Source organism: Rhipicephalus sanguineus, chromosome 4 (genome assembly GCF_013339695.2).
Source record: "Rhipicephalus sanguineus isolate Rsan-2018 chromosome 4, BIME_Rsan_1.4, whole genome shotgun sequence".
NCBI lineage: Eukaryota > Metazoa > Arthropoda > Arachnida > Ixodida > Ixodidae > Rhipicephalus > Rhipicephalus sanguineus.
Genome location: NC_051179.1, coordinates 126,685,965 through 126,707,644, shown reverse-complemented (window position 1 = coordinate 126,707,644; position 21,680 = coordinate 126,685,965). Strand labels below are relative to the sequence as shown.

At 49.2% G+C, this 21,680-nt stretch overlaps 2 protein-coding genes and 1 long non-coding RNA gene across 5 annotated transcripts in view; 1 reads left to right on the top strand and 2 right to left on the bottom strand.

Moving 5' to 3' along the window:
* Positions 1-9,702, top strand: part of LOC125758199 (uncharacterized) — a 94,128-nt gene extending 84,426 nt beyond the window's left edge. Inside the window, exon 3 of the long non-coding RNA XR_007415961.1 lies at positions 9,546-9,702. This is a non-coding gene — a long non-coding RNA (uncharacterized LOC125758199). The remainder of the gene's footprint in view (positions 1-9,545) is intronic.
* Positions 1-21,680, bottom strand: part of LOC119390647 (gastrula zinc finger protein XlCGF57.1) — a 389,923-nt gene that overhangs the window by 46,445 nt on the left and 321,798 nt on the right. The window lies entirely within an intron of this gene.
* LOC119390650 (gastrula zinc finger protein XlCGF57.1-like) overlaps positions 1-21,680 on the bottom strand; it is a 504,324-nt gene that overhangs the window by 279,457 nt on the left and 203,187 nt on the right. The window lies entirely within an intron of this gene.

Here is a 21,680-nt window from a genome sequence, read left to right as displayed (position 1 = left end):
TGCGGCAGTTCTTCACAGACGTATGTTGGGGGAACTCTGTTCCGACGGCTCGGACGCTTTGACTGGATTGGGGGAGATTCCGTCCTGGGACATGACGTAGCTAGGATGTCAGCTGCCCTGCTGCAAATCGGCACTTCTATAGATTCAGTTAGCCCGGCATCGCTCTAACGCATCAAAACATGCCACAGGCGCTGAAGATGCGTGGGAGACCGGGGCGAAACGACAACGTCTTGAGGTAGCACAGGCACGTGTGCCTTTCAAGTTGCGCAGAACGGTATCCATCATGCGCTCAAAGGTCCTGGACATTACACAGCCTGAACGGCATGACGTTCAATTCTTACAAGCCGTCGGGCGTGACAAAGGCCGTCTTCGGTCGAGCGTCGTCAGCCATGGGGACTTGCCAGTACCCTGAGCGCAAATCGAGCGATGAAAAGAATTCTGCTCCTTGCAGGCTGTCAATGGCGTCGTCTATTCGAGGTAGAGGATAAACGTCCTTACGGTGATCTTATTCAGTCCTCGGTAGTCCACACAGAACAGCACAGAGCTGTCCTTCTTCGCAACGAGAATGGCAGGAGACGTCCACGGCTGTTTGAGGTCGAATAACATCGCGGCGAAGCATGTCTTCGACTTGGTCGTTAATTACACGGCGCTCTGCTGAGATACGTGATATGGACGTTGCCGCAGTAGTGACTGGGCACCAGTGTCGATGCGATGCGGGACAGCAGACGTGCAGCCGGAGAATTTTGCACGACATCGAACGAAGAATGAAATTCTTTCAACAGGCATAGAAACTGGGAACGCTCGACTGACGTAAGGTTGTCAGCAATCGATAAACCAAATGCATTAGCAGGTGACGAATTAGATGTGGAAACAGCACTGAGCGTACGGAAGCTGGCGCAGTGCGTGTCACACGGTGCGTCCTGAACTTGTGAGTCTTCGAGGGGTTCCGCTCTGCCGAGACATTCCTTCGCACCAACGTAACAATGTACGGGGATGGATCTGTAACAAAATATCGGTGTCATCCTGAGTGACTTCCACGGTCGCAAATGGCACCAGCAAGCCTTTGCTAGTGAAAATGCGGTCACATGGAGCGAGGAGTGCAACGGCGTCGCAGAGAGCGGTGCAATAGACTGGCACAGCCGTTGATGAGTTTGCAGGAACGAGTAGCTTGGTCGCAGCCAATGGACTGTCTGCCGGCGTCAAATCTGAGAATGAATTACGGCGTCTTGGCGGGCAAGAAAATCCCATTTCAGGATGACGTCGTGAGAGCGTGAAAAATTATGATGAGTTAGACGGCGCACTTCGGGCGCTAGCTGTACGGAGGGAGAATTCGGAAAGTGGCGTCGTCACTTTTTGCAGTAGTCGGCTAAATTTAGCGTCCATAACGGATACGGCGGCTCCAGTGTCGATAAGGGCAGATGCGCGAACACCGTCCACAAAACCTTCTACCACGTTCGATGGGCTTCGCTGAGGGCTTTCGCTATTCGATAGCGTCGCAGCCCTTGCCTCGTGGACTGCGACGACTAATTTTTTTGGTCCCGTGGGACCGGACGTGGTCGCATCGGCGACAGTGAGCCACGTCGTGGATGCGGTGAACGGCGGGTAGATTGTGCGGGGCGGGACGTTCATGACATAGGCGGCAGTAGATCACTGTCGCGTTAGGCGGGCGACGGGTCATCAGGCGCTGCTGGTGCAGCTTCTCATAGCTTAGGCACAGCGTGATGACCTCTGCCACTGTGCGAGGGCTTTTGGCTAGCAGCATGGTGAAGGCATCGTCGTCGATGCCTTTCATGACATTCCTGATTCTGTCAGGCTCTGACATGCTCGCGTCGGCTTTCTTGCACAAGTCAAGGATGTCTTTAATGTAGCTCGTGAAAGATTCACCGGCTTGCTGAGCTCGTTCACGTAAACGCTGTTCGGGCGAGGACGAGCGAGGGCGGCCAACACGTCCACAATGGCGGTCTTGAAATCCCACCACGTCAAGAGTCGGATGCGTGGTTGTTGTAGCACATGCCTGCCACACCCGCGAGGTAGAAAAGCAAGTTGCTCAATTTGCCGCTTCGTCTCATTTATTGGGCACACTCACGCGTTTTTAAATCGCGAGCCAGTCCAGGTTGGTGCCATCCGCGCCGGTGAAGACTGGAGGTCGCGAATACGGGATACCGGGACAAGCGGTCGGTGCGGGAGGTGGCGTTTGCTCGGCGGCGTCTTGCGGCATGGTAGATGGCACGGTATGGGATCGAAGCTCCAAGGGCATCGAATGGAGGCCGAAGTTGTTTTAAGGGCACAGCACTCTCCACCATATTGTAAAGACGTTGGAAAGCGACAGTCAAGGCGGGGCCGACTCTCAGCACGAGCTGCGTTCTTTCCTAAAGGAGCCGAAGTGGGCGACCCACTAGAAGGTGCTGGAGAGGACGACCCACTGCAGAGTTCCAAGGCTTCGCCACAATAATAATAAAAATGTCCTATTGAACACTTTCTGCAAGGACAACATAAAAATTGGAATAAACATAGATACTTGAAAAATACTGCAGTGAAAAAATCTAAGATGCGCGAAACAAGGCTCATTGCCTCTTTTCTTACTTTAAAAGTTTGGTACACATATCTACGCCTTTTTGGTGCGCTTCAAAACAAGTGCAATACTCATGCCCTGTGGCGCTTGTGCCACTCAACAAAAACAGTTCTGCACAGTAGTCAAACACAAATGTACTTTACAGGTACTTCGATAAACATGTTTTCATCTCGGTTTCGTGTGCTCATAACTGAGCTTGCAGTCTTGCGCCTGTCTACTTTTTCTGACTGGTGGAGCGCGTGCCTCGCAGGTGGTGGAGCACTGCGAACTGGCCCTGGCGTCATCAAGATTGGGTAGCTGATTCATGAGCTTTCCTCTAAAAGCTTGTTAAGACAATCAGAGAAATAAAACAGGTGAACAAACAGCAAGCCTCATTGGCTACTCACGATAGTAGCGAATGTAAACTACGCTCACCTACGAGTACTGCCTTAAGTCCTCGTCCGGATCGTTCTCCGAAATAAAATCCGAGCTGTCAAATTCACTTTCGCACTCCTTGCTGGTTGACTAAAAAAATGCTGTCGAAGCAGCGGAATCACGTGATTCACGTCGGTTTCTTGCGTGGCCTGACCACGAGCCCAACGACATGGTTTGCTATGTTCGCTGCCGCCGCTATCACAGATCTCTCTCTCTCATGTATCGCCGCTTTCCGGAAAAACGGCAAACTATGCCGAAACCGAAAGTCGAGTGATAAAACTACCCGCTGGATAGCAATGCTTGTAAAAACGTGCGAAAATATGAACATGGCAGGTCGCGGAAAGTTGTCGATCATATATGATCGATGCTCCAATGGGGCAGTCCCGAAAGAGCTAAACAAGACCATCGCCAACATGCTGGCCATGTCAGTGTGTCTACCGAGCGGGAAAACCGGGAATTCTCAGGGATTTTGGTAGTCTGGAAATTCTCAGAGAAAACTCAGGGAAATTGTGCTCCCATCAGGAAATCCGCAGTAACTTTATTGAAAGGCGACGAAAGTCGCGGTAGCGCTTGCTGGATATTTTGTGAACGCATTTTTCAAATCAAACGGCCGCTGCGGGGAAGTGGCGCACCTCGATGCTGTCATCGCCTTCGGAGCGTTGAAGTGGGAGAGAATCCGGCTAATGCGTGGCATGCGGGAACCGCGAACCACGACACATCGTATCGCGCAGTGTTGTCAGGGTGTTCTGTGAGTACGCGGTGCGGTTCTGTAATCTTTCTCGCGCGTGCTGCGCGTTAGCGCCCGGTATGGTGTTTTTTATTGCGATAGCAATTATATGGACAGTCTCGGCTGGAAAATGTCCGTCCCCGTCGCCGTCATTCACCGTATATGTATAAGTATGTATATATATAGAAAGGCCACGAAGAAAAATAATTAAGAAATTCTTTCCGACGCGCGGAATCGAACGGGCGACCTCACGCTTTGCAGCCCGCCGCGTTAGACGTTAGGCCACGACAGCACCGTCTCTCAGCCTGCTAACGGTCACTATTTATATGAGCTATTTATATACACCATGTATTTCGGCATGCTTTCTTAGTGGCCACATAGATGGCGCGATGTGCGCGCGTGTTGCGCGCTTTAACGATCGTCGCCCCGCCCCTGCGAACTCCGTTGCTGTTCGCTCTACAGGGCGTCGTCGCTTTCGTGTGCTTCGCTTCGCTTGCTGCAGCGGCCGCGTTTGCGAAAGGAGCGCGCTGTTCAAACAGAAATAAGTAACAACTGTGACAATTAGTTCGCGCTCGTCTTGTGTGTACCTGTTCGTTGTTTCGTGCGTCCTGCTTTATGTTTGAGCAGTGCGCTTCAAGTGTCGAGCTGTGACGCATAAGTTCGCGCTCGTCCTGTGTGCGTTCTTTTCGTGCGTCCTTTGGGCTCGAGCGATGCGCTGGCAAATTCGAGCTGCTTTCCGTTCTTCGCGTTACATTACAATTTATTGCTATCGCAATCATTGCTTCGCCGTTGCGGCGAAACTGTGACTTTTTGTTATCACCGCGTGCCAATTAACAAGCATGATTAGTTTGTAGAAGCGGTAGCAGTAGATGTAACGAGCTTGAGTTATCTTGCAAGCGTGCAGGAAGCGGATGTCTTCGACAAGGCTTGTATTTGGCAAGCCATCCCGATCGGCGAGAAAAAGACGACGCTTCTTGGCTGTTATCGGAGAGCTCACTCGTTTCGAAGATGCTATTTAGGACTCCGTGAAGAATATAATAAATTTCCAGCTGAGAGCTAGCGTAACTAACGGGCTCATTCACAGCAAGTGAAAGCTTTTTTCTTTCTTTTTTTTTCCCCCGATGAAGGCACTGCTGAAACAAGTTTTAGGCAGTCGACTGATATTTTTGGGGGCTGCAGCTCGCAATTACCAGCCACACCACGTGGATGTTTGCTACAAAGCCGAATTACAAAACTTTTCAGAGCCAAGGCATAGCGGCGACCGAAATTCGCGACAGCGGCACGGGTCCCACTTGCTCGATTCGGCGCGTGATGTCGGAAAACAGTAACGTTTCCATCATAATCGGATGTGCCGTAATTCAGGCTGTTGCCGTGCTTTCATGCGATCTTAGCCCGCAGCTATATTGCTTTTTTTTTTTGCGATAGCAGTTACATAGACACTCCGACGCGAATTGTTTGCCTTTGCCATGATCTTCCTTATCAAGTCCAAATCGCGATTACAACACCCCGCGCGTCGTATGCTCCATGCGCGAGTGAAACTGCGCGAGCGCTGCCGGCGAAGGGGGCTTAAAGGAGTACTGACATGAATTTAAAAATTTTTCGGGTTGTTGCTCTAAATGAAAGCACGGGCGTTCGAGAACCCTAAAAAGAGTGTCGTGGTGCCTGGGGATGCATTGCATATATTCTTAATACCGCTTCTTTCAACCAGCAGTTTCGGTTTCGAGAGGGCGGCTTCATAGTGACGTGTCAAGTCTGCCCGTGACGTCACGGGCAGACTGCAACCCACGAAATATGCAACTGCTGTCCTTTGCTGTCAGTCGAACGTGGTTTATGATGAGTGAACTGTCGTCCAGTGCCTCCGACAGCGATTTCTGTGATTTAGGCTGCATGCAGAACCCAGACTTCGCAAACCAAGTGAGCTGACTTGAAACGTCATAGGGCTCTCCATGCGGTGAAGCTGCCTTGCAGATGCTGGAGATGAAAACTTTAAAATCAAACTTAAATATTTATACGTGTTTCCCGGATGTGGTGTGGGGAGAGCGTCAACACTACATGCCAAGGAAACCAAAAACGTCCGTTTTGCTGCACTTCAAAATCGTGTCAGTACTCCTTTAAGCAGAGATGAAACGAGCCGACTGTCTCGTTCGCGCGATGGGCACATGGAGATAGGAGCCGGCGGGTTTGGGAGGTGGGGGGGGGGGGCTGCGTGAGTGTGACAGGAAGTGCGTACTTGGTACCAGCGGGCGTGGACGCGTGCGCCGCGTATCTTTAGTGGGGATCAGCAGACGGCTCATACCTTTGCAGGTGGTGTGCTCTAATTGCGAAACTTCCGTTGAAGCCAGGCGGATCCCGGGGGGGGGGGGGGGGGGAGGGGGCGGCGATCGTAACCCCCCCCCCCAAACCAGCCCCCTCCCTTCAGTGCCTGCCGTCCACCTCCTTTGTCAGGCTGCCTGTTGAGCTTGCCCCCTTTGTCAGGTTGCTTTGCCTACCACTGTCCAAAAGGGGTAAAGAGAATCTTGTGCCTGCTCTCTACCTCTCTCATATATCTACCCTTTCCTGCTTCCCTATGCACATTTACAACGAAGGCTTCTTAGGCACCGCCATAATCCCCTCTGGGCTGTTGTAGATATGACCCATCAAAATGCACTGCTGAGCGGTGGCTTCAGCCTTTGTCCCCCCCCATCATGTAGCTGAATCCGCCCCTGAGCCATAAATAGCGCACTTCTCTTAGTTGTAGCGGCTGCGTTTTCTGAAGGAACGAGCTGCTAGCCTATATTCATATAAAATTCCTCTTTGTTGCTATCGTATTTACTATTTTGCTCTCGTGGTGAAACTGTGACTCTTTTTTTCTAACGTGGGATGGTTTTCGATGTTGTGCGTTCGTGGAGAGCAAATGGTTCGGTTGGGCAACATGATAGCGAAGGCGTTGCATTGCTCTGGGCAACGCGCGAGGATTTGACAACCCGCAGCAGCAGAACAAGCGCAATTCCACAGTGCATTAAACCCGCATTTGTTTTGTCTTTACATATGACACTCTGGCAAAGCATCTAACTGTGATTGTTTCATCTCAGGCTCAACAAAATCGATTTTTTTTTCACGCAAAAAATAAAAAAAAATGTTTTTTCATGTTGCTATATTAGCCGAGCATTCTTGTGGCATTTTCAGTTTAAGATTAATCCTTCAGTAAATATGCCTTGCATGAAAGGTCGAATTCAGTTTAACGAAGTTTCGATATAACGAAGTGAGTTGCCACTTTTACCAATTTCGCTATATTGAGGTTTATCTGTTCTATGCACTATTCAAATCAGATTAAGTCGTTTTCATTTTCTAACGCGCGTATTAGAGAGTGACATCACCGAGCGATATGGTCTCTACCCATCTTGACATACAACAAAAGTTCGGTTTGACTCAGGGAATTTTAGCAAAAACACTCAGGGAAAACCTGGAAAACTCAGGGAATTTACAAATGTCAACTCGGTAGACACCCTGCATGTACGTCGAACACAAGAGCTGGGATGCCATCCTTCCGTACGTGACCTTCGCATACAACACGGCCGTGCAAGAAACGAAGTAGGTGACGCCTTACAAGTTGGTGTACGGAAAGAACCCTGCAACGACACTCGACGCCATGCTACCCAGCACTACCGACGAAGAAAATTCCAACATCACCGTCTACCTTCAGCGCATCGAAGAAGCCAGACAACTCGCGCGTCTGCACATCAAGAACCAGCAAAACAACGATAGCCGCCACTACAATCTGCGATGACGGCACATGAAATACCAACCCGGCGACCGTGTGTGGATCTGGACGCCAGTATGCCGACGAGGACTTAGCGAGAACCTTCTTCGACGATACTTCGGACCGTACAGGGTACTTCGATGTCTCGGCGCACTCGACTGCGAGGTTGTCCCCGACAACGTCACTAACTCTCAGAGGCGCCGGGCACGCCCCCAGGCACCTCCTCGTCGCTGCTTAGAGCATCATCCATTTCTGAATAGCTGTGTTGCAAAGGGACGAAGCGAAAATAATTGCCATCGTGGCGATTCCCAGTTTCAGAATGGCGTCTTCATCACTTGTCGAGGTTGTTCATGGCGACAACGGCGATGCTGGTGACGACATGATTGAACGTCGGCTTCTAGCAGGTGAAATATAAGCTGAACCTCGCGTCACTTCTTTCTGTGGCCGCGTGATCAGCTGGGGCGCGGTCTGGGGGTGACTGCGATACAGCGCTACAAATTGGCGGGCTTGCCACCCTTTTTTGAGTCGTGCCTAATACTGGTCATATTAATCGACATAACAGATAGTTATTTGTCCATCTGCTGCACTTAGAGTTCTGCATCGCTACTGGGGGGTCGGTCGATAACTACTCATGGATGCCAAAATATTTACATGCGTAAATTTGATGTCAGGGCTCTTTAACTCCTAATATGCTGTTAGGAATGAGGGCCCTTCGGGTGCACAGCGTAGAATACGGGGTCATGGCATTCCACCGCTGCCACCACTGTTAGGAATGAGGTAGCATGGCCCATCGCTACCGCCACCGTTATGGTCCGACGTCGTCCCTCAGGCTCGCTGCTGGGAATACGCGTCGTTGTATCCCACCTCTGGAACCGCTGTTGGGACTCGGGTTGCGTGGCCGGTGCGAACACGGGTGTGCATCGTGCTCGTAGTAGTCAGAAGGACCCTTTGATGGACGAAAGAAATATTTTATGTACAGACTGTTTACATGTTTTCGCAGCGTAGAAGAACGACGACTGCCGTCAGTTGTCGGGGCCGGCTGGGCGAAGACGCCGCTTTCCAGGATCCCTCTTTGTTGGAAAGTCGGCGACATTGTGGCCTTCGTGCTGAGGCACAACAATGCGCACTATTTACTTTAGCTGAGAAAGAGCACTTACAGTTCGAGCAGAAACCAGCTAGAACGATTCTCTTTCACAGGTAAGGGGCAGGTGCGCCGCAGTTCAGTGGGGGCCCTGACATTTTTGTCTTAGGTTTTAACCGTATATAATAATATAGTGAAACGGTTCCTTGCGTAATACACATATGCGCCGTAGTATATAGCTTAGCACGTAGGGTGTCCTGCTGCTAATCTCGAGGGTGCAGATTCGATTCCCAGTCATGGCGGCCGCATTTCAATGAGAGCGAAATGCAAAGAACGCCCGTGTGCCTCGATTTAGGTACGCGTTACAGAACCCCAGGTGCTGGAAATGAATCCTGAGTCCCCCACTATGACGTGGCTCATAATGATATCGTGGTTTTGGCTCGTAAGACCGCAGCAATTATTTACTTATGTAATGAACATAATTGTGCTGGTAGTTCTGGCAAACAAAAAACTGTGATATTATTCTAATTCTTGTTACTTTTTTTTTGCTTTCTTCATATTTTCCAGTTTTCTTCATATTAACTTCTTTTATTTTTTCATATGCTGTATGTTTTTGAATAAGAAGTGGTTCTCTCAGTGTTGTATAGATGCTTCTGTACAACAAAAGAGTAAGTGGCCTAATGGCTTAGTGTTTATTGGCGCATATTCAAAGAAATTTGGCTGTTTAGATATTGCATTAGAATTTCATCTAGATCAGATTCTATTTTTGGCACCTGGTGTTTGCATCTAAAAGCACAGGGTTTATGTACAGCAAGATAGTACTTTTTGTGAAATGTGCTGGGTCAGTGTACTATTGCCATAACAGTAGGATTGGTTTGGGTGAGGAAAGGTGGTCATCTACTTTGCCTACATGTAAAGCGACATTGTGAACTGTCAGCTGCTGCAGTCCTGTTCCACATAGTGTATGACACATGATTTGCATCGCCTCTGTGTGCTCTCGATGGCTTTGCAGGTTCCTTGTCATTTGCGTCCCTGGAGCAGTCTTCTTCTTTGGCATCTGTGCGAGATCGACTGCATTCCTGCCAGCAGTGCACCTATGTGACCCTGGACAAGTCAACTATGAAGAGACACCTTCAGAAACATATGGGCGAGCGCCCCTTACAGTGCCACTTGTGCCCAGCTGCGTTCATTCATAACTCGAAGCTGGTGGCTCATGTGCGCACTCACACAGGAGAGCGTCCCTTTTCCTGTGTCCACTGCAAGGCATCATTTAGGAGGAAAAGCAACCTTGTTGAACACATGCGCATTCACACAAGAGAGCGTTCCTTCATCTGTGACCACTGTAGTGCATCCTTCTTGCAGAAAAGCGAGCTTCTCATGCACATCCGAATGCACACAGGAGAGTCTCCCTATTCCTGTGTTCACTGCAATGCATCCTTTTTGATGAAAGAATACCTTGTTGAGCACATGCGCACTCACACTGGAGAGCGTCCCTTCTCCTGTGTCCACTGCAATGCATCCTTTTCGCGGAAACGTATCTTCATGCAACACATTCGCAAGCACTCAGGAGAGCGTCCCTTCTCCTGTACCCACTGCAGTGCATCTTTTCTGACGAAGAGCTACCTCGTTGCGCACATGCGCGCTCACACAGGAGAGCGTCCCTTCATTTGTGTCCACTGTAGCGCGTCATTCTTGCAGAAGGGCCACCTCCTCAGACACATCCGCACTCACACAGGAGAGCGTCCCTTCATTTGTGTCCACTGTAGTGCATCATTCTTGCAGAAGTACCACCTCCTCAGACACATCCGCACTCACACAGGCGAGCGTCCCTTCGCCTGTGTCCACTGCAATGCCTCGTTGTGACGAAAGACAACCTTGTCAGACACATCCGTACGCACACAGGAGAGCGTCACTATTCCTGTGTTCACTGCAATGCATCCTTTTTGATGAAAGAATACCTTGTTGAACACATGCGCACTCACACAGGAGAGCGTCCCTTCTCCTGTGTCCACTGCAGTGCATCTTTTTCGCGGAGAAGTGTCTTCATGCAACACATTTGCACGCACTCAGGAGAGCATGCCTTCTCGTGTACCCATTGCAGTGCATCTTTTGTGAGGAAGAGCTCCCTCGATGGGCACATGCGCACTCACACGAAGCGTCCCTTCATTTGTGTCCACTGTAGTGCATCATTCTTGCAGAAACACCACCTCGTTAGACACATGCACGTGCACACACGAAAGCGTCCATTCTCCTGTGCCCACTGCAATGCATCTTTTACACGGAAACACAACCTCACGGAACACATATACAGCTGTCATGATAAGGAGGTGCCTTAAATGTGAGGGGCCTGCAGGCTTCCCTTATAGGGGAGGTGCGGCCGGGAAGGCAGTGTTTGTTGAGGTGACAGTAAAAGTGTGCAATTAGACGGAAGGGTGGGCTAGTCGGTTTGGCTGCATTGTGGAAAATTTGCGCACACCACACGAAGACACAACGAAAAAAGTTCACAAGGACCAGTGCAGTCCCGCGTTGCCGCCGATCGGCATAGGCGTGCGCAGGGTTCCCCTTCAGGGAAAGGTTTGTGTGTGGGGGGGGGGGGGGGGGCACAGTTCGTCGCAGCGTCCCCCTCCCTCTAAGGTCAAAGTATGGGCAGACCGCCCGCCCCTCCTCTTAAAGGGACACTAAAGGCAAACAACAATTTATGTCAGAGTGAAAGCCCAATGTATGACAACTTCTAAAACGGCAATATTATCACCAGCAGTGCCTACTTACCGAGAAATTAAGCTAAATGTATCACATGACGAGCGCCACGAGTGGGACATTTTCGAAGTGATCCCGATGACGTAGGGAAGTCGGCCTACAATAAATCACTAGTAATCAAACTAGCAGCAGTAAAAAAAGAACATTCCGAGCATCAAAAGACGTAATAAAATGCTGTTTGTTCGTTTCCTCTTCATTCATGGAAAACAAAACCTCCGTGCCGTTGCCATGGGGGAACGGCGCGCGTGGTTCAAAGGTTCCGTTTTCGCCGAACTGTGCCTCGCCCGTCTCAGTGGCAGTTTCGGGATCGCGTACTGCCGTGCGTGTTTGCGCGCTCGTGAAGGTCGCTCTGACAGAAAGTTCGACAAAATGCCGCATGCGTGTGATATTGCCGGATGCCCGAATGGTGCACAACGCCAGTGCTGCAGCAAGGAAACCGGTGTGTCTTTTCACTGGGCGCCGCGGAATGAACCCTTACGCTCGAAGTGGCTTAGTGACATGCCATTGCGCCAGTGTGCTAAACAGTCAAAACCTCTGCGTGTGTGCTCTCTGCACTTTCGTACTGAGGATACGAGACCAACCGCAACTTGGTGACGGCTTTGAATGTGCCCATCCGAACAAGTCTTTGCCGCAGCGCCGTTGTTGCTACTGTGGGTCCCGCTACTTCCGCTCGGCTGCTACTAGTGTCGGTGGCCGCGCAGTAAAAGCGGGCAACGTTGGGCATGGCAGCAGTGACGTATGAGAGTCGTATTTTCAGGCGGGAGATTTGAAGCGCGCTAACGCGATGCGGACCACTAAAAACGTGATTTTATTTCAAAATAAGCACTTCCTTGGCACAAAAGCAGCGCTACGAGGTTTCTGGACCGCTATTTCAACAATCAACGTCGACTTAATATTTGCCTTTAGTGTCCCTTTAAGGGACTAGGTAGGGCACCCCTAACCCCTTGTGCCAATTGGCACTCGAGCGTCCTACAAACATGTGAGCCAAGCATTCCAGCGCAGCACGTCTCAGGAAATTTAGAGTTAAATTTCAGTCGGCTAGAAATCGTTTACTGTTCTCTCAACAGATGATGCCATGCATCAAATCTACTGCTTGGCATGCCCAAAAGACACTGCTATTGGCTGATTTGAACAGTGAAGCTGCTTAGCTGCCGCGGTGGGCCGTGACGGGCCCGTGTGCCTCAGTGTGTCCGCTTCCTCCGCCAGTGTGGAGTCACAGCTTATTGCGGGGGCCATCTTGGTTTGAACGCTCCCGTTCGCTGGCACTGCCCGACATGCAGTGATGGAGCGTTTCCAGTAAAATGTGCACATATTGGGCTCAGTTTATCACTTCTGACGGTATGACTTGTGCATATATTCCTGGTAACCAATTTGTAAGGCATTTAATAATAAATGCTGAGCATTTCTTGGCAAACCACTCTTTTGTGCGTATCTGTCTATATGGCCGCCTACGTCTCCCGGCTGTTGCGACTGTTTCATTAACTCGATGTATACCAAATATTGGCATGACATCACAAGAGCACAAGATAAATGTAAATAAGTCATAACCAGAGGTGCAACTGCTGCGCCAACTACGCCAATTTGATACAATTCCTTATTCTTGCGCCAAGCTGAGCGAAAGCCGTGAAATTCGTTGAAACTGCGCTGCCCCAAAATGTTCCCAGTTGCGCTAGTTTTAGCAAGAAATGGAGACCGCCTGGTCACCTGCAGTTTGGGCATCATCCTTCGCGAACCGGAACCCAACTACAAGAGAAAATAGGGTAGTTTTAAATTTCCTGGATTTGTTTTATATCGCGCGCAGACCGCTTTTTATCCATTTTCGGCGCAGTGCGTTTTTGCCTTGTGGAAAGCGTACTAAAATTTAGATGGGGCAGTTAGTACCATTATACTATCTGTCACGGACAAAGCACATTTTCTTTCTTAATTAGTCATGCGTGCATGCGCCGTGTATCACGAGTACAAGTATATCGCTGACGTCTAAAAAATTACCGGCATTATTCGGAGCTGTGTTGGCGTTTCTGCGGCACTGGTCAAAAATAACGAAAACGTCCGCAGTTTGCTTTTTTTCCGCCGCCGCTCGTTCCTGCTTTTCGAATCTCCCGAATTTCGAGGTTTGCATGTCCAGATCAGGATTTCCAGCGCCTGTCAAATGATCTGACAGACGCTGCATATGCTAACGTGGACTTGGTCATTGTTTGCTCTGTGAGGTGGTTCAACACATTGCTTTTAGTGAAACAGCAGCGCTTACGTGCAGTGTGCACGAGTGGGCTGATGTTGAGCGGTTTGTGCAGGCGCGTCCCCTCTTACCGTGAACACGGCACAGCGTGGCGGCGCTGCGCGGAGTGCCAGTGCATCCGTCACGGCGGCGCATAGAACGGAAGCGACGTAGGCGCACAGGGGCGCGCCCCTCTTCCTGTATTCCACCGCAAAGCAAGAGTAGCGTGCTCCAGTGCGGTAGCAGACGCCGCGAAGCTCCCTGTGCCCGTGTGCCACTTAGCCAAGGTCGATCCAAATAGGTCGCGAAGCTTCGGTTGAAAAGCGGTTCAGAACCGATTGCCAGGGACATCAGCAAGGGGAGTTACGGGTGCTGCGATTGAAGCGCGACTAGGTGTGGAGGGAACAAACACTAATAGCGAAAAACTAAGTTTTATTGAAGGGCGACCCAATTCTTATGTTCTAGAGATCATATATTTATTTCCTCAGCAATATTATGTAGGTGCAATGTGCAAATAATTTATGATAGTGTTTAATTATTGCGAAACACTTTTTTTCTTAGCGCCCTCTGAAGAGAGGCGCAAGTTATTATTATTCAGTGCAGTCCATGCGCCCATGTGTGTGCATGGAAAGGCACGCTCGTAAAGTTCGGCTATGACGACACGCCCCTTCGAGTGTTTGGTGTTCCGCACTTGCATACGTTCTCGGAATTATTGTGGTGAGAATTTAATGAGTTATCTGGTTTCAATCTAGTAGGAGCATTTTTATGAAATACGCGACTCACCCGAAAATACCGTTTTCAAGAACTTCCCGTGAAAGAGATTGGGGGGAGGGGGTTATGCCTCCCCCCACTTCCCCAACTCACGCCTGTGATCAATAAATATTGAGCAGGCGCATGAACGCTAGTGCGTTGAGATATGTGTGAATCGACCTGAGTAAACGTAATCCGATATAAGGCTGATAGTTATGCTGAAGATTTGTATATAGGAGTCCATAGCTCGCCAATGAAAGGTGGAGTTCACCAGACTCACTCAAGAAATGTATTTTGCGCTTAGGACTCACTCGTACTCGCCAATATTTCCCTCAACCGGACTCACTCGCACTCAAACTCACAAAAAATATTACTCACATGGACTCAGACTCAAGGTCGATCTGAGTCTGAGTGAGTCGACTGAGTGAGTTTGCTGATCTATGGCCACCTACTCCCCACTCTAGCTTTCAGCGTGCTCGCTGGGGCATACCGAGAGAGAGAGAGCGCTTAGAGAGTGCGACAGAACTCCGCTTGTACTTGACGGTTTCTTAAATTTTTTTTTTGTGCCAGTCGATTCGTGAAGCAATAAACTCCGATAGTGAGGTCATTTCCTGATTACCAATTGGAAAAGTGTTGCAGGGCGCTTTAAAGGACTACTGATGTCAAATTAAAAGAAGGAATACGGACACCGTCCAAAATTATTCTAAAAACAGATGTAATAACGTCTCGCCCCCCCCCCCCCCCCCCCCGGGAGCCATGATGTTCACAATGAAAAAGTCTCCACAGCTGTCCGCCTTTCTTGTGTGGCGCATGACGTGGCTATGAAATCTGGCGTACACCGGTGAAAGATTACCTAGCTTCGTTGCGATTAAGAGTGCGACGTTTAAGAAGGACTCGAGATAAATTCGTGCAATATGATTTTTCTTCCTGGCACTCGCACGGGAATTTTTCCACTTGATATCGTGTGACATGGTTGCACAGTGCGCGGTCACAGCCGGTATTGGACGCAACGCTTTTTTTTTTCTTTTTTTTTAATTCGCTCTTGTGCTGTTCAAGTATTTTTTTAATGTTGCCGGTTTCTCCCTCGGAGATATAAGGATAGTCCGCACACGGGATGACGTACACAAAACGCGGGAACTTTTCCATTTCAAGATGGTCCTTAGGCTTGTACAAGTTCGTGCCGGAGCTTCAGGGAAGGAATGCGCGCAGCCTTAACGTCATAAGACCGTAGAACTCGTGCAAGGGGCTCGCTAACAGTCGGAACGTATGGTATCGCAGTCCGTCTCTGTGTGGGTCCAGGTTGGGTGGGTACTGCACGGGCCAACTGACGACCTGCTGAGTCGGTTAGGTACCAAAAGTATAGTCCCCATACGCCACCAGGTCCCTCCGCACGAGTGCATTGTCCAATGCACGGTTTTCCCTTGTGCATGTATTTTCCGCCCAACGAAGAGATCCAACGGAACTCTTTCGCGAAGCGGGGTGCACCGATCTGTAGTTTAGGTAGCACCCAGTGGGAGTTTGCTTCCTGAACATTTCGAAGGACAAACCTGGACCATCGCCTTTCACCAGAGTGTCCAAGAACGGTAGCTGGACCTCACATTCCGTTTCTAGTGATATTTATCGTTGCATGCATACTGTTTAGGTGAACCGTGAATAGGTCGAGGTTCTGCTGCAGCAAAACACTGTAACACTCGTCGACGTATCCTAGAAAGGCTTTCGGTTTCGGCGTAAACTAGGACGGTGCCCCAGCTTCGATGGCCTCCATTGTAGGTTAGCGACGGCTACTGAAATCGACGCCTCCGCGGACTTGCTGGCAAAATTTCTTCAGAAAGATGAAATGTGTATTTCACTTGAGTGGCCTACCTAGGTCGTTCAGCTCGATGGGAGGTCTTTCGGCCAATGTCGGGTCCTTGTCGAGGGCGGTGACGCAGACATCCACGGTCATGTCTTTGGTTAAGCTCGTGAACAGTGACACTGCGCCGAAAGAAACCAAGACTTCGTCCGGGCGATCCGAAAAAGGACGATGCGGTCTTCATCGAAAAGTTCTTTGACCTTTTTGATGAAGTCGTATGAGTTGCATATGTAGGCAGCATTCCTGCCTACCAGAGGCGAGATGACCCTATGAGGGAACTTTGACAGCCTGTGGAGCGGGAAGCGTGTGGAATCTAATGTGGGGCGCAGGGGAACGTCTATCTTGCGTACCCTCAGCATGCCGTACATAGCACGAACTGATCCATTGTGGTTAAGCAATCTGTAATGCAGCTGTATATGTTAAGGCGGCACCATGCGGGAGATGTTGGCCAGCTGTTTTCGCAAGTCTGTGTAGTATGGAGTCCCTTGCAAGTGGAGCACATGTTTGGACATCACTCAGTAACAAGTGCAATTTTTTCGACGGATACTTCTTTTCTAGAAGGACCGTAGCGTTAATCTTGTCGGCGGCATATATCGCGATGCCCTGGTTTTCCCGCAGCCTCTTGACGGCATCACGCACCTGCTGAGACAAGAGGGCCACCGCAGGTTGAGTGCCACTCTTGGACAAGACATTTACAAGGCTTGTGCGAGGCTCATCACGGCCACATTGATCGACGAAGCAAACAGCACGCTCAGCAGCACATATACCATCCACATCCCATCTTTTAAAGGGACACCAAAGAGAAACAATGAATTGGTTTAGATCGATAAATTGTCGTTAATTCGCCAATCGTTAATGTCGTTAATTTCGCCATCATAGGTTTATTAATAGGGGGGGAAATCAAATTCAAAGTTTCAATTTTAAATTTTGCGCCGAAAGCTCCCCGCGTGACGCCACGGATTTAAAAGTGTATTTGTCGTAATTTGGAACCATTGGCTCAACAAAATTACCCCAAACTTGGTATGTTAAGTCTATGGCCATTTCAGAGGACAATGTATTTCACTATTACCGGTTAGGAACTGCGTACTCCTTAATAGGCGCCGTCAAAACATGTGACGTCACGGCGAATGGTGCGGAAACTTCAAGGCGGCATCGCCACCTACATTTTTGTTCTTGCGTATTTTCTCGCGTACTAAGCGTCTTCTCGCAGCAAGCGTGGTGCTTTTTGTATCGTGAAAGAGTACTTCACTAATATGAAAAAAATCGTTTTGCTCTTTAATGTCCCTTTCATATGTTTCATCCCGTCCAGCCGGGCTTCCGTCGTACTCTTGACTTCACTCACATCAAATTTGCGCATGTTGATATCTCTGATTCCCCAAGTAGTTACTGACTTTCTGTAGTAGAGATTCGCGACTCAAAATGCAAAGGAGAGATGAATAGCTATCTGTTGTATTGATCAATATGACTAGTATCGAGCAAGTTTCAAAATAGGCGGCAAGCCCGCCAATATATAGTGCTGGCAGCGCTGCCTCGCGCTCACCTCCAGACCGCCCCCCTGGCTGATCACGCGAAAAAAAATGGCGAAGCTTGCAACTACTTGCATTGTCGCGCAAGGCTTCACCTGGTGAAACGAAGCCTCGCTGCAGCTTCAGCGGTAAACCAGCATTGTCTGGCGACCAGCACGCTTTTCCTCTGCTCGAGCCGTACGGCTGTCCACGCAGTTCTCCTGGTGCTTGGTTCAGTTAATCAGGTTATTTCTGGGGCCGTATTCTAGACGATCGCCTTTGAGATATCTATCACTTTCAATGCGCTCTGACTGGCGGGTTGGAGAATAGCGGTTAAGTTGTCGCTTTAATCACTGCACACGCTGGATCCTACGGCAGGCAAAGTGGCGCTGTCGCCGAAAGTGGTTGTCTCAGAACACGGCCCGTGTTTGAAGGCTGAATTTAAGGTCAGGATGCGAACCAAGAGATGGAAACAATGTGCAGCAGCGCAATGCACACTATCGCTGCCTGTTATCCGCAAAAGAAAACTACCGATATAGATGGGCGCGTCACTGTATCCTCCCTTCGTATGCGGTGCCCCTCGCGCGACAGCAGTGAGGTCAGTCCTCGGCAGCTCTCAGTGCAGCAGATTTTTCTTCCCACCCACCCATTCCGCCAACAACATCGTTTCCACTGAGAAATATTAGTCATCGACAATGCTTGACGCCCAGCAAAGCGAGCTTCGTTAGCTTCGTGTTCTGTCGGCCTCCATGTTGTCGAACACTCTCAATCCGATCTGCTGGCAGCAAGCACAGAGGCCGCGGTCGACAGTAATCCGGCTTACTGATACGTCTGCTGGGACCCCGTCCGTTGTGTGGATGCGCCTGCAGACGGATCATCCGCTGATTAGTCTTCCTCGTCCACGTCAAATCCAGATCGGTCCGCCGTCTGAATGCACCATAACTGTTCAAAAGTAAAGAAAAGCTGGCATACGAATGACCAGGAGGCGTTGGTAAGTCCCGCCCAGGTAGCACGAAACGGATAATTGACGTTTTATAAATGTTTATCGGAGACGATAAAAACGTTTAGAAAACGTCACGGAATAGAAACTAAAGGTCTGAAAGACGTCATATATCGGCGAATGTCCGGCTAGAATCTGTTTTTAAGACCATCTAGAAAACGTTTTTGAGACGATCTGGAAAACGTTTGTAAGGCCATCTAGAAAACTTTTTTAAGACGATCTAGAAAACGTTTTAAACATGTCACAAAAAACCCCATTTTATCAAACGGATTAAGATGTCCCATTCCATTGTCTTTGAAAAGACGTTTTCTAAACGTTTTTAAGACGTCACGCAGGATCGCTTTTCTTTTAGCTGTTTTGTTTTTGTGCATGCAAATATAATAGTGCACGTTTTTAGGCAGCCCTCTCTGTTATAGTAATTACAGTTCCTTTATTCTGTAATTACTATTACAAAGTGAGAGCTCAGTAGATTCACATACAAAAGTGGTCATGTCATAATTTATTATGTAAAACAGCAACGATTCCTGTACAGCATAGAAACGTAAAAACCACGAAATAGCATGCGACTAGATAACATTCAGAAGCGGCAAAAGAATGCAAAATATCGCGGTAATTAAAATGCAGCTATATACATCCTTCAAGAACACATTTTGTTGCACGATTCATCATCAGCGAAATTGTCAAACAACTAACAATGCAATATGACAAAATTTAGAATCTGGCACAGTCATTCTGTAATATGTAAGCGTCGTCTCAATTAGCTTTACTGAATGAAACGCAAGGATGAAGTGAAGAGAAATTGTCGAAAAGGGAATGTCGCTGAAGCCAACGACTCGACAAGGGGACTAGTTTCCGTCAGGGCCGTGACGAAGACAAGCGTCTAAGAAAAGCGACGAAGACAAACGTTTCCTCAACGGTTCATCTTCCACTGAACTTTTTTAGATGCGAAGTATCTTTTAGCGGAGCTCAAACCTGTGGTGGTGGTGTGCGGCGTGACCACCCTTACTGCGCATACGCAAACCCCCTCCACATACCTCCTCTCTGCTTCCACCCCCTCTTCACTCCCCCTGTCCCTCTTTCCCCCTCTCCCTCTGAAACGCTGTCTCATGGTCCCCTTTAGCGGGAGATGGTGTGCCCCTCTCCTCCGCAACGCCGCGATGAGCGCATGCTCGTCCCCTCCCCCTCTCTCTCCTCTCCTACGCACCCCCCCTCGCGCGCCTGACGACCGCGTTCCCCGCTCGCCCTGTGAGAATTAACGGCAAGGCTAGAGGGAAGACACGACGCGCATAGCGTTCCTCTTCACGTTCCACGACGCGAGGTCGCTAGCATGCCCAACGAACGCCAACGGAACGCGATCGTGCAAGTGCTCAGGCTTCCCATCGCCTCATGGTCCCATTTAGCGGAAGATGGTGTAATTTTTCTTGTAGGAAGGAGCGAGAGAGAGAAGGAATACAGGATAGGCAGGGAGGTTAACCAGCGTCCAGTTTGCTACTCTACTCATGGGAGGAGAATGAGGGAGTAAAAATAGAGAAAGAGGCACATTTCACATCACACACCCACAGAGGAGCGTATCACAGGCGGCCACTCAATTTTGATGCCTTGAAGTACTGCAGGAGGGCTCGTGTGGTTTTCTGGGCTGATGTGCTGCGAAGACAGACTCCCAAGATGTTTCCTTCAGTAAAAGGCCGACCGTCAAGTCTCCTGAAGGCACACTGGAGATTCCGGCGATGTGTTTGAAATTGCGGATAGCGGCACAAATGATGATAGTCTCTACACATTTGCGGTTATCTCACATTGATGAATCTGCCCTACCAATCCGATAGGTGAATAAGTTAGAAGACACTACACCGAGTCACAGCCAACACAGCAACACAACAAAAAGACGTGGACAGTAGAAGTGGCGCGGACAGCGCTTACTCCTGTCCACTTCTACTGTCCACGTTTTTTAGGGGCGAAGCTTCTTAGGGTGTGGGCCGTTCCCTCCTCTGTAGTAGTATGTATGTATGTATGTAGCCAGCTCTAGTTTAATGAATTGCTCACTAGATGGCGTTTCATGTATTTCTTAGAGCTCTAGTTTAATGGATTGCTCACTAGATGGCGTTTCATGTATTTCTTAGAATTGCTGTTTAAAGATGACAGATGGCGCTTGTATAATGCGAATGGCGCATGTCATTGGATGCCTGCTGCGATCGTAAAAGGCGCTCGCTCTTGGTGCGCTTTCTCTTTTCGCTTGGAGTCGCCGGATGCAGGCAGAGAAGGCGCTCGCTCTTGGCGCGCTTTCTCTTTCGCATGGAGTCGCCGGATGCAGGCAGAGAAGGCGCTCGCTCTTGGTGCGCTTTCTCTTTCGCTCGGGAGCGGACACTTTCCCTGTATTTCACCGATCTCAAAGCGGTGATAATGAAGGGACCACGTAAACCAACAGTACAATAAAAGTTTGATGTTTAATATATACACGGTGTTTCACATTCTTCATATGATGTACTGGGCGAATTTCACGGAAGAGTTTCACGGTTTACCGATGATTCCCTCGTAAGCTTCGCCCCACTCATCGTCATTCACCCCCTGGATATGCTGTAATTTTTTTTCAGTGGCCTTCAACCTAATTTTTCCAAACATGAACGCAAACCAACAGGCCCGACTCGCCATCTTGCTCCAACACATCATTCTAAGCAGGAAAGGAGGCCTGCATCAAGCACCTGGTGTTTGTCTCCCTTCGTTTCAAAACAATCGTTCAGTAGCGCTACTTAAGACCACAGTTAGTGGAAATCGACTCCAATGGGTCGAAACCACTAATAACAAAACAACACTGCAAAATAATATTTGGCCCATCCAGCCAAGAATACGTAATAAAAAACAACGTAAATTGCTTGCAAAATGACTTGCTGAAGTGTATTGCTCACAAAATAGAACTTTTAGCAACTTTCTTGAAACACGCCATTCTTGGAACATTTCGCACTGAAAAAATGTTGGCAAAGAACTCTGGCATCATTACAGAAGTAAGGCTAGACGTTAGGAAGAAAAGGCGTCATTTTAGACGTTAGCTAAAATATTTGTGGATGCAGCATCCG